The following is a 10,722-nucleotide window of genomic DNA, read 5'->3' as shown; positions in this document are numbered from 1 at the left end:
CCTCCTCCTCCTCCTCCTCTAGCTGCTCTTTCTCCGGCCTGCCAGCATCCATGACCCCCACGCCCAATGAAATGGGCTCAGAGGTGCCGCAGATGGACCCGGCTGTCCTCATCTTTCTCCTTTATCTGATGATCATCCACGAGCTGGTGAGTGGCTGGATGGAGTATCAGAAGCAGGCAACCAAGCCGAAGAAGCAGTGTGGGCCTCCTTGGTCGGGCAGGTAAGCTCTCTGTGTGTGTGCACACACATCTCAAGGGAACAAAGCCTGCGAAAAATCAGAGTCTGCTCCTTTAGAAGGGGAGGGCAGTGAAGGGGGCTCTGCTCTGAGTGAACCACTGCTCTGCTAGCACAGGATGGCATCGTCTGCTGAGGGCAGAAGGGTGCCAGGTTTGCGGTCATTGCTCTTTCTAGGTCTTCCTTGGAGATGTTGCCATTTGAACCTACACCCAAAAGGTGGGCTTCCCCACTAAGCTATGGCTCTGCTGCTCTCTGAAAATAAGCCAAGATTCTAGTCCTCATGGTTCGGAAGAAAGGGCAGAATTAAGTAAGAAGAAAAAGACGGGAGTATTAGAGGGCATCTTATTTTGAGTTAGGCCAACGTCCACCCAGCCCAGTGAAGTCAATACAAGCGCTGGAGTTTCAGGCAAGAATCCTTCCCATCCTCACCTGGAAATACTAGTGGTTGAGTTAGATGTGCAAATGCAGGTGTTTTCCCAAAGATTCCTACTTCTCTTGAAGAAGTAAGATTCTAGTCCTCGCGGCTCTGAATAAAGAACAGAGCTAAATAGGAATTTATTCTAGCACCAATGTTTCTTGATTTGTAGGGTTTCAATTTACAATTCTGTGCCATTTTGCTGAGGTGTTACTATGAGTTGTTTGCACGCTCCTGTGCGCCTTCTAGTTTGTGAGGTATTTCTAAACGGTGGCCCCCGGCAGGCGCCGAAGACACCCATACTCACACCAAGCCACACGCTTGCCATCACACATTTTCACCCTACTCCTTGTTAGTTAGGCTGGAAGGGTGAAATCAGTCCAGGCACATGCACTTGCTAATGAAAAATTGACACCTCTCTTCAAATCCCCAGCAGGACAGAAAAGAAATACGGTTATCAAGCTCTGAAAATGGTACCCTAAATATAATTAGGGGGAATTAATCCATGATTACAGATCCGGGGGAAGATTGGGGGTTTAAATAGCTCTATAGAATGGTTACCTAGAAGTTGAAATACTGGCCAAAGTCCCACAAATACGGACATACATTGTGAGCCACTTACAAAGTGCTGAGTTCTGCAAAACGCTTGCAGTTTTTTCCTCTGCCCTCCCTTTCTCTTTTTCTGTCCTTTTTTAAAATAAAGAGTAAACCAGCTTTATCTTCCAAGGATCACACTCTCTTGAGGTTATTTGTTGGAAAAGGACACCAGGTGACGGGTGGCGTCCGAACCAGGAGTGGGGGAGGCCTTTAGAAGCAACAATTCTGGAGAATTCCTACCTCCTTTGTGTTTGGTGTCTTTTCAGCAGCTCTTCCCAAGTGAACCGTTCAAGTATTTCCCACTCGTTGCTTTATCCGGTGCCACGAGAGCGGCCCAAGGACTGGAGGAAGCCGGGCAGAATCATCCGGAAGGCGTAAAGCTGAATTCATGATCGCAAGGCTCAGCTAAGGAAGGCTGTAAAGAACATTGCAGACTGGGGATCTCCACACTGATCCTGGCTGTGGGGCTGTTCTGTCTTCCAATAACTGAGGCCAGAGCAGTTTCCAGGCAGCCTTGGTATGGTAGGTCCAAGATCAGACGTCACACCCGACCCTGAATGAAACAGGTATCTGCAGATATTTATCCACAATTGAGACTGTGCTTTCAGCTTCATCCAGGGGAACCCCTGAACTGAGAACTTTGTATAAGCATTGCAACTTGGCGAGGGTGTGGCTTTGTGGCAGAAAGGACAAGGGGGCTGTCTGAAGCCTATTAAATCAGCAGTAACTATGGAACAGGCCAAGAGAGAAAAGGAAAGGGAGGCAAGGAAGTAGTAAGTTCTAAATGAACTAGAGCAGGGTTCCTCAACCTTGGCAACTTTAAGACGGTTGGACTTCAACTCCCAGAATTCCCCAGCCAGCAAGGGTTAGGGTAAGGCTGGCTGGGGAATTCTGGAAGTTGAAGTCCAACCGTCTTAAAGTTGCCAAGGTTGAGGAACCCTGAATTAGAGTATTAAAACATTGGGAAGTGGCAATGGAAGTCGAGGTGTAAGAGGGTAACCTCGCAATGTAGGCGACACGGTGATTGGCCAGTGCAAGGAGAAGATGCAGAGAAACAAAGAACATGTGAATTAATGTATTGCTAGGGAAGGGGTTATGAAAAAGAGGTCCACTAGGCCAGAAAAAAAAAAAAATCTCAGCTCTTCTCTGTCAACCCTGTTGATGGTGGCCTAGCTTGGTTTGGACAGCCGTTGGCCTTTGGGGCAATTCCTCTGTCTGCTTCAAGTGTTTTTGCTCAGCCCTCCTGTATGGCAGCACCACTTCCTGACCCACCTCAGCTTCCATCAGTATCAAGCTGTTGTTCATGACAACGCTGGAAAAGAAAACCCTTCTTGAAGAAACTCCTCTTGAGTGTTGGGATGTTCCTTTTCTTTCAAGGCCTGCTATTCTTCTTCATCCTCAAGACCTCAGTCATCAACAATCTGGTGATGTGCTTGAGTATTCCCCAGTCAGAGCTGTGTGTCTCCTTGACTTCCTATCTGAAGCTGGAGATCTACATTGCCAAAATGAAGTCAGTTTTAAAGGAAAGGTGATAAATACCAAGCCCATACAGATGATTGCTGTCACCTGGTCATCTTTGCTGCCTGCTTCGTCCCTCTCCACCTTTGTTAGACCATGGTTATAACGGTGAAATATTTCCAGATGTCATGTGGTATTTTACAGAAGTTCAAACTCTGTATATCTTCAATTTTCACGACGGTGAACTGTTGCCTTGACCTCTTCATCTACAATTTTGCCAATGGGAAACAGAACACGTGTTGTTCAGGTTCCCTATGGAGATCACTTTTCTAAGTGCTAGAAAGTCTTTTGGTGGAGAGAGGAAAAAAAAAACTAGCATGAGAACCAATGCTTAGTAAATCATTCTGGGAAGGCTGAGTAAAAATCTTGAATGCTTAACTTTTGCTTCTTCTATCTGGCTTCTGTTTGGCTTCAGAAAAAAAGATAGTTACCAGTGAATTGTGGTTGCAGAAATTATGTGTCAATCTCCCTTCTTCTGTTAGATTTTAAAAATGATATTTTTTTAATCACTTAGGATTTTTTATAACTTTTCCTTTGCAGGCCTGTAATCTTACGCACCTTGAATGTTTTATAGATTGGGGGGGGGGGAGAGACATAAATAGAATAAGTGCAGTAATCAATGCATTGCATTATTTTTTTAAAATCTACAAAATTTATTAGTGGAAGTTGCATTACAGTAAATTAATTGATTACTCGGTTTAGTGTTCCCTGTACCAAAGGTAGCAGACCTGCATCTCTTCTGATCTCAGACTATAGTTCCCCTTGTTTCTGACCATTGTCTGTGATGGATAAGGCTGATAGGAGATGAAGTCCAACAGCTTTGGGTAGCTACGAGTTCCTCATTCCTGATGGATGGGTCAGTAGCAGCTCTGCATGAAGGAAGGAATATTTCTTAGGGATAGGTCAAGGGTGGCCCTAGTTTGCATTTAAGATTAGATTCTGCCTGCACCCAGTATAGTAGCAACATCTTCCTTAGCTGATCTTGAAACTTTAAGTATTGTAAGGTCAGACTTCATATTTGAATAGAAGTTCACTAGGATTTTCAAAGAAATGCTGGAAGAAGGCAGCGATAAATCACTGTTGCCAAGAAAACTCCATGGAAGTATGTATAAAGTCACCCAGAAGTCAGGCCCTACTCCATAAAGTCTTTGGCTTTAGTTAATATGAACCTGGACACCAGGTGGTGCTCCTCTCATCGACCATCAACTATGATGAGGAAATTACTAGGTTACTTTCTAATGGTGTCCAAAGAAAATATGTTGTGATGCTCATCGTGCAACGTGGCTGGGTAGACTCTAAGTCAGATGAAAGCGAAAATGGTGCCTCCCTCCCGCTCCTTATGATATGTTTGTTCTTTGCTGACCGGGCCAGCCTCAAACAGCTGACAGTTTCTTAAGACATCATTGAAAGTCCCAGGAGATGTTATCCAATTGTAGATTTAACTGAATTGCTAGATCAGGGGCTGGGCAACTTTGGGGTGCTTAGGGGTAGCAGTTGATATTTAGGGGGAGGCTAAAGGCCTCAGAGATGGGGCCGCAATCCAGACTCAGAAGACACAAATGTGCAGATCCAGGATTATGAATTTTCCTGTTTCTTTCATTCATTCCTTCCTTCCTTCATTGGATGGATGGGAGTTGTGGCTGGAGGGAGCCACAAAACAAGGTATCAGGGCCCTTGTGTGGCCCTTTGGAATCCTAAATATACCACCTTCATCCTTGATTATCTTCCCAGGTTGTGCTGTCAAATTACAAATCCACCTGCCATCTGTAAACAACCAACTGTCAAGAAGCCGGCTACCTATGAGGGAAGTAGGGACAGGTTGCTTGACTCAATGGCAATCTTTAATTATTGTGTATGAGTTCCAATCCCATTTTCGGGAAGCTAATTTCAACAGTCTAGATCAAAATCATGCCTGCTGTGACCTGGATACAAGAAAACATGCCAAGGCAGAAGGAAGGATCTACATGAGCTTAGCCAAGCTAAGAACAGTTGCTTAAAGGGACAGTGTGCAAGAGAGGATTAATGGCAGTATTAAGGCTAATAAGTGTGTAAAAGCAGAAGAAGGCTTTTCTTGCATCCTCCCAGTATATTTTTAACAAAAGGAGTAGTTCTTTGCAGTTTCCTTGCACAACCTTGCGCAGAAGTTTTATGGGGGCAGGACACAGTAAGAATTTTTATGGGGGAGGAGATGGTAATCTCTCTGTCTCTTGAGAAAATGACGCTGTCTAAATTCACAGTGAATTGAAACGTTGGCGACATGGAGTAGTTTCCCTTAAGTCAGGTTCAATTCTTGAGTGACTTTACAAGTCCATCCTTGTAGTCGACTTGCTTTTGTAAAAGAATCCACACTAAAAGTCTATTGCTTCCTGAGTCAACATTGAATTAATACATTGTGCGAAGCTATGCTATGGGTTGTTTTTGAGTTACTATGACATCTGACCCTAACTTATTGGGGTATATTTAATAAACCATGGGTAAACAAAGCCGTGGGTTTGTGCAACACTGCTAAATGGTAGTACTGGCCCTATCATGCAAGATGAAGCAGTCATAAGTGGGGGGAACAGCATGGATGCTATTCCACATCTTAAATGCATAATTCCTAAACAAAGGGGGTGGCTTTGCCATTACCAGTATGGTATTAAGTTGGGTTGACTTCTGCACACAGACTGCAGAAAGTTGCCATTTGCTCTTTCACTTCAAACCGTCTTGTTCAGCCCTGCTAAGTGCTATAGCAGAAAGTTTTGCCTAACTGCTCTGCTGAAATTGCTTTTTTTTAATAGCCTGAACTCGCAGCTAATTCCTGTTTTCCTCTCAAAAGAACTGGAGGAAAGAGAGAAATCTCTTCTGTCTTCTACAGGACAACAAAGATCCAACAGAAAGTGCAAAGAGAGACTGTAGAAAGCATTCCTAGCAACTGTTAACCAAAGTCATCTTTTCTAAAGTGAGTGAAATTCAACTTGTGAACTAGAAGATATTTTATCAGTGCCCTGGAACAGGTTTAGGGGAGATCAAGGAAGATGATTGCAAGACTGGAAACCAAGTCTGGTGAAGAGAACTGGAAGGGAAAGGATTGGTTTAGCTTGGAGAAAGATCATTTGAAGGGATGCGATAGCACTTTTCAAATTCTTGAAAGGTCATTGCCCAGAAGAAGGTCAAGATCTGTTCTCTGTCATCGCAGAGGGCAGGACCCCGAATAATTATCTTGTTATGAAGAGACAGGTTCCAATTGAACCTTAGGGGGGGAAAAAATCTCTAAATAGTAAGACTAGTTCAACAGTGGAAATGACTGGGAGATGGTGGGCTCCATTTTACTGGCTATGTTAAAGCAGAGGGTAGACAGTCATCCTTTGGAGGTGGTTTAATCTGGATTCCTCCACTGCTCAGGGGGTGAAGCTTGATGGCTTCAATGACAGAGTAAAGTAGAATAAATGTCAGCAATGCACAGACTACAAATCCTTCTGAAATAGGTTATATGACTCAAGAGCCCTGGAAGCCAAGGGTTGGCTGATGCAAAACAATAACACAATGTTGCAAGTCCACAAGTGTTCAGTTTAGTCCACTGTTTTGGTAGCACTCTTAGTCTTGTAAAGAGTTCTGACATTGACCAACAGACCTTGAAAAATCAAGGAATTGTTCCCATTTCATTTCGTTGCAGAAGTGATGCAGTTTATACTGACCTTCCAGGAAACCTGACGGAAAATTCTCTTGGGTTCTGCTGCGGAGATGGAAGGTCTGTTCCAAGAGCCAACAATATTCCTCTGAGGTTTTAAAAGATCCAAATAGTTTAAAAAAAGTTTGCAATGATCCAGGCCTAGGTGGGGTTGCCAGCTGGTGCTCTGCCCCTTGTTCCTGTTCAGCCCAACAGGCTGAAATTTAACAAGCAAAACATTTCACCATCATGGTTCCAATGCCAGGAAGGGATTAATCAGATAATTGGATTGGGCTGGAACAGCAGTTTAAAAAAAAAACATGTGTAAAGGGGAAAAGGCTACACGACAGGAGGGGACCAGCCCATGAGTGGCCTACCATGTGCTGGTGCCCTGTCTGGCTTGGCATTTGCTCATCCCTGCCTTTGCGCAGAGGGCGAGAAGAATAGCTCAAGATTGAGAAGGAAGGAGAACGCAGAGCAGGACAGGTTTAAGTCAAATGGGCAGGATTCCCCCAGGAAAATCCAGGAACTAGGTCAGATCTTATTACACTGTGATTACATTTCCCTCAGTGGATCCCAGGAAAGTGCATCCAGAGCAACTGGCCGGATCACAGCACAATCATTTTGGATCCCCGAGGGGATGGCGTCATAATGAGGTTTTGTGTGGACACGCAACAGCTCATTCAGCTTGCTTTTTTTTTTTTCCTCCCCATAATAGTCACTTTGGTGCCAGTGCCAAGAAAAGCTGAAGGTGGCATCCTGCCAGGGAACAAAGGCAATATTGCCCTAACCTGCTCGTGTGTCTTTAGCAGAAGTCTGGCATACAGAAATTGGCCAAGAAGACGCATTTACGGCATGGAACGAAATGTATTGTACTTATCTATTTATTTAAAAGATTTATATGGCCGCCCATCTTAAGCAACTCTGGATGGCTCACCCCAAAATGTGAAATGTGAACTTGCTAATATCTTTATACATTCAAAGAGCTATCTCTTGATACATTTTTCGATCACTGCATGGCACCTATCCAGTTTCCTGTGGGAAAGTGTCCCAGCCCGACGCAGGATAGCAGGGATATAACCCCCATAAATCTTCCAATAACTACATTGCCTTTAAGCCTCCAGGCTGCAGCATAGATCCTACATAGATGTGTGTTGTCTCCTTGTAAAGCCACTTAACTCAGCAGCTATCTCCGCATCTTGCGGCAATGAGTTCCACTGGCTCCTTTCTTTTTATCTGTTTCAATTGGATGATAGCTTTTGTTCGTTGTTTTCACAGGGGAGAGGGAAAGGAAGAAAGAGGGAGAGTCTTCCTCCATTTTTCCTGCATCCGAGCATAATTTAATACATTTTCTGCTCATCCTCAGCTTACTGGCATGGAGACCATCCTGGGTTCAGTCTGCAGCAGAGGGCCAGGGAGGAGGTGAGCAGAAAAGATTGGCTGAGGCTCTGGGGAGCCTCATCAGAGAAGCCGAAACTGCCCATCCTCTTAGTTGGACATGAGGAATGGTTTTGAGTCTCTAGATATGCAATCTGGGTTTTCCTCCTCCCATTCCCCTATCTGAAGCATCAAACTGGGCTTCTTCCTGGCTATAAACCATGGGCCAGGCCCATCTCTGTTTTGATCCACCCTCTGCTCTTCCTTCCTGTCCTTTCGTCAAACTATCTGGGTCAAGAACAGGCTTGATGGAGACCACAGAGAAGATTCCTTCCTGGAACAGCTGGGAGAACATGTTTCAGACGTGTGTAAGAGAGGCATTCTCTAGCCTGGCAGAAGAACTGGGGCAGTGAATTGGGGTTAAGAGACTCACATTGGGCACCAAGCAATCTTTTCAGCTTTTTCCTTACGCTGTCCAACCTGGGAACCTGTTGAACATCGGTACAGAAGATGACTTGGCTGAAAATGCAGAGCAGTAGGATCTAGTTAATACTTGTAGGGGAGAGTCCTTGGACATTTCAGGAATATAGGCTTGACTGGGAAATCCAAGCAAACTTCCAGAAAAAGGCAGCAACAAGGCTCTGGGGTGTGGGTGGTCAAGAAAACTGCATTAGACACATTTCCCCAAAGTCAGCAGGATTCAGACACAGCTCAGAAGAGTTTCTACTTTGCCTTTTTTCTCCCTAGTGCTTGATGTGTTGTGCTTAAAGCTGTCTTTCTCGCTGGCGTAACTCTTTATTTTTAAAGTTGTAAGCTTTAGCAGAGGGGGTGCTGATGTTTTGATTAGTCAGCCGAGTTTTGTAAGGAAAAGAAATGCATGCCAGCGTGTGACTTTTTAAGGAGGGAGGGAGGAAATGCTGTCAGCACAAAGACAGACTCCCCCACCCCCTTAAAAAAAAAAACTTAGTGGATCTAGCTGGGGTGAAAGGTTATCTGGTTCCAGAAAACCAGTGTGTGTTTTTTCCAAAGCAAAAACGACAAAATAAAGCCCCACACTTTCATTTCTTGCTTCAGAAACATTGAAAGAAGGGATCAGTGGGGTTTTCTAAGTTTTGGTAAGTGAAGGTGGAGGTGGGGGAAGAGATTACATTACCTGTTTGCTTGGTTTCAGTGACGCAAGTGAGATTACAGGGAAGGGCGGAAAGGAGAACTGCCTGGAGGGAGAAATATCTCCTAGCTCGTAACAGCAGAATAAGGACACAACGATAGACTCTGTCTTACCCGTTGGACATTTATGCCACTTTGATTACACAAATGACGTGAGAAAGACCACAGGGTTGAACCCCGGTGGGCCTCGCAGGGGAGGGCACGGACATTGGTTTCATTCTCTTTCTCCACCCACGTGTGCCTACCTGCCACTTCTGAACTGACCAGTATCATTAACAAGCAAAGAAGTCGTCAAACAACAGACCAACGATATTGCAGGAAAGAAAGCCGTGTGAAGGACAGCCATGGCTTCATCTCCACCCAGTCTCAGAAGAAAGCTTTGTTGGGGATGTTGGAAGTCTCCGGTGTGAGAATAGTTTACTTATTATGAAACGATCCTCCTCAGGAGTTGGTGTTTGGGAGGAAAAGCTACAGGATCGTATTGAACAGGACTGGTTTCTTTTTAAGAGCCTTTCCCACTTGTCCGACTGAACAGGGGGCTTCCACTCTCTTACAAAGCCACGCTTTCAAAATGCAGAAAATCTGGAGCATGTCCCGAGGGACGGTTGGCAAGGGGAAGACCCCAAGTCTCTTCTTCAATTAATGGGCTACTCATAAGTAAGCCCCTTTTCATGAGTAGGCACACAAGCTGGCCATCTCTGATGGCCTCTAGCTGAGCTTGGGGTGTAGCTCTCACGGTTAAAAGCTTTCAGATGGAAAGACGGTCGCCAGTTTTACGTTTTTTGGTTGTCTTTAAATTCCGCCCAATTCCTTTGCTCCGTTGGCTTCTTGTTGAAGCCGCAGAGTTGGATCCTAAACAGGAGCGCCCTGCCCGAGACCCCTGCTTTGCAGGGATTGGCTGATGGTGCCTGATCCAAATATTGCTCCCCCCACCCACCCACCCACCCAGATCAATTTGTCTGGTAATGTTGCAGCAAAATGCTCAGCTAGTGTTTTCTTTTCACGATTGGGATCCCTGGTGCTTGACTCCTGGTGGCAATGGAAGCATCCAAGCATTTCTTAAGGCAGCAGCATGGAAGCAATTTGCTGTGGCCCATTTTCTAGCAACTCAGATGCAACTCTGTGTAAGTGAGTCTCTATTTGTTGCCTGTTGGGCCAGGCAACCCATGAATGCAGTCCAGCCTCCGAGGAAGAGCCTGAAGATGAACCGCTTTGCTCTTAATTTTTAGGCAAACCTATTGGTCTGGAGGAAGTTGGGAAGGCGGCAAAAATCCTTGTTACTTTTATTGTTCTGGGCCCTGTATATGTAGTCTTGGGCTCCCGATAAATGAGTTTCTGCTGAAGCAGGAGAAAACAGATTCTCAGCAGTTGTGTGGATCAGACTCTTCCTGCTTCCATCCACTGCTCTGCACCCGTGATCTTGGCTCTTAAAATTGCTCCAGTTGGCAACGTCCAATTCCACTTACTGTTGCCTCTGCCTGCTACTCTCACCGGCTCTCTGCAAAAGATTGCCTCTCCTTGTGACCCACGCCCCAAAGGGAATCTGTTGCCGGACAATTGCATCAGCTTAAATTTGCAGGGCGAACCACAGAGGCGACGTTCATGAAAGGGTCGTGGGCAGCGTTCGGCCGGGCGGTGTTTGCTGAGTGCAACCACCTTGTGCTTCTGGTTTCCCTGGGTACCCCCCTCTGCTCCTCCTCAGTTTTGCTGATCAAGTCAGTCTTTACTGTTAATTGGTAACTGTTTCCATGGTGACCCCCAA

General features: G+C 45.3%; 1 pseudogene; it reads left to right on the top strand.

Annotated features, from left to right (window-relative positions):
• The first annotated feature begins 1,978 nt into the window (after window positions 1-1,978).
• Window positions 1,979-3,040, top strand: LOC148214877 (uncharacterized; annotated as a pseudogene).
• Window positions 3,041-10,722: the final 7,682 nt, after the last annotated feature.

The sequence above is a fragment of the Python bivittatus genome, unplaced genomic scaffold, assembly GCF_059951505.1.
Source record: "Python bivittatus isolate LINGU-HERP-01145 unplaced genomic scaffold, Pbiv_v1 ctg000160_np1212, whole genome shotgun sequence".
Taxonomy (NCBI): Eukaryota; Metazoa; Chordata; class Lepidosauria; order Squamata; family Pythonidae; genus Python; species Python bivittatus.
This window is presented reverse-complemented; position numbering and strand designations above follow the sequence as displayed.